Source organism: Arachis hypogaea, chromosome 1 (assembly GCF_003086295.3).
Source record: "Arachis hypogaea cultivar Tifrunner chromosome 1, arahy.Tifrunner.gnm2.J5K5, whole genome shotgun sequence".
NCBI classification, from domain to species: Eukaryota; Viridiplantae; Streptophyta; class Magnoliopsida; order Fabales; family Fabaceae; genus Arachis; species Arachis hypogaea.
Genome location: NC_092036.1, coordinates 29,664,369 through 29,666,635, shown reverse-complemented (window position 1 = coordinate 29,666,635; position 2,267 = coordinate 29,664,369). Strand labels below are relative to the sequence as shown.

Sequence of the window (2,267 nt, the reverse complement as noted above, 5' to 3'; positions counted from 1 at the left end):
TACTTAGCAACTTGCTCTTCAGTAATATCTTCATCCTCTTCAGAGGAGGAATAGTTATCAGAGCTCATGAATGACAGAAGTAGGTTCAATAGAATCTCTATGGTCTCTAGATAAGCCTCAGATTCCTTACGCTCCTCAATTGGGAACTTCTTTTTGTCCAGAGGACGTCCCATGAGGTCTTCCTCAATGGGATTCACGTCCTCCTCCTCCTCTCTAGGTTCGACCACACCAAGTAAGGTTATGGCCTTGCACTCTCTTTTTGGATTCTCTTATGTATTGCTTGGAAGAGTACTAGGAGGAATTTCAGTGCTTTTTTTACTCAGCTAGCCTACTTGTGCCTCCAAATTTCTAATGGAGAACCTTGTTTCATTCATGAAACTTAGAGTTGCCTTAGATAGATCAGAGACTATGTTTGCTAAGCTAGAGGGGCTCTGCTCAGAATTCTCTGTGTGTTGCTGAGAGGATGATGGAAAAGGCTTGCTATTACTAAATCTGTTTCTTCCACCATTATTGAAGCCTTGTTGAGGCTTTTGTTGATCCTTCCATGAGAAATTTGGATGATTTCTCCATGAGGGATTATAGGTGTTTCCTTAGGCTTCATCCATGTAATTCACCTCTGCCATTGCAAGGTTCTCAGGATCATAAGCTTTTTCTTCAGAAGATGCTTCTTTAGTACTGTTGGATGCATTTTGCAAACCATTCAGACTCTGAGAAATCATGTTGACTTGCTGAGTCAATATTTTGTTTTGAGCCAATATGGCATTCAGAGCATCAATTTCAAGAACTCCCTTCCTCTGAGGAGTTCCATTACTCACAGGATTCCTTTTAGAGGTGTACATGAACTGGTTATTTGCAACTATTTCAATGAGTTCATGAGCTTCTGCAAGCGTTTTCTTCAGGTGAATAGATCCACCTGCAGAATAGTCCAATGACATCTTAGACAATTCAGACAGACCATCATAGAATATATCCAGGATGGTCCATTCTGAAAGCATGTCAGAAGGACACTTTTTGATCAGTTGCTTGTATCTTTCCCAAGCTTCATAGAAGGATTCACCTTCTTTCTGCCTGAAGGTTTGAACATCCACTCTAAGCTTGCTCAGCTTTGGAGGAGGAAAGAATTTGGATAAGAAAGTCGTGACCAGCTTATCCCAAGAGTTCAGGCTATCTCTAGGTTGAGAGTCCAACCATATTCTAGCTCTGTCTCTTACAGCAAAAGGGAAAAGCATAAGCTTATAGACCTTGGGATCAACTCCATTGGTCTTAACAGTATCACAGATCTGCAAGAATTCAGTTAAGAACTGAAAAGGATCTTCTAATGGAAGTCCATGAAACTTGCAATTCTGTTGCATCAGAGAAACTAATTGAGGCTTTAGCTCAAAGTTGTTTGCTCCAATGGCAGGGATTGAGATGCTTCTTCCATGGAAGTTGGAATTTTGTGCAGTAAAGTCACCAAGCATCTTCCTTGCATTGTTGTTGGGTTCGGCCATTACTTCTTTTTCGAGATTCTCTGTAAGGTTTTTTTTGGATTGTTATGCCTTAGCTTCTCTTAGCTTCTTCTTCAGAGTCCTTTCAGGTTCAGGATCTGCTTCAACAAGAATGTCCTTGTCCTTGCTCCTGCTCATATGAAAAAGAAGAGGACAGAAAAGAAGAGGAATCCTCTATGTCACAGTATAGAGATTTCTTTATGTGAGTAGAAGAAGAAAAGAATAGAAGAATGATGTAGAGAGAAGAGATGAAGAATTCGAACACAGAGAGGGAGAGAGGGTTCGAATTATAAGAAGAAGAGAAGAATGTTAGTGATTAAATAAATAAATAGAAAGAGATGAGAGAGAGAGTTTTTAAAAATAATTAAAAAGAAAAGGAAAATATTTTTTTTATTTTAAAATTTTGTTAGAGTTCGAAAATTAAGAAAAGGAATAAAATTAAAAGTTAAAATAATTAGTTAAATAAAAAGATTTTTGAAAAAGAGGAAGGTGATTTTCGAAAATTAGAGAGAGAAAAGTAGTTAGGTGGTTTTGAAAAAGATAAGAAATAGTAAAACAAACAAAAAGTCAATTAGTTAATTGAAAAAGATTTGAAAATCAATTTTGAAAAGATAAGAAGTTAGAAAAGATTTTGAAATTAAAGTTTGAAAAAGATATGATTTGAAAAAGATATAATTAAAAAGATATGATTGAAATTTATTTTAAAAAATATTTGAAAAAGAAATTTTAAAAGGATTTGATTTTGAAAATTGAACTTGATGACTTGATTAACAAGAAACT

General features: G+C 35.9%; 1 non-coding gene across 1 annotated transcript; it reads left to right on the top strand.

The window, feature by feature from the left end:
- The first annotated feature begins 989 nt into the window (after positions 1-989).
- LOC112712729 (small nucleolar RNA R71) lies at positions 990-1,097 on the top strand. The gene has a single exon (XR_003157894.1). It is a non-coding gene; the product is annotated as a small nucleolar RNA R71 (small nucleolar RNA).
- The last annotated feature ends 1,170 nt before the right edge of the window (positions 1,098-2,267 follow it).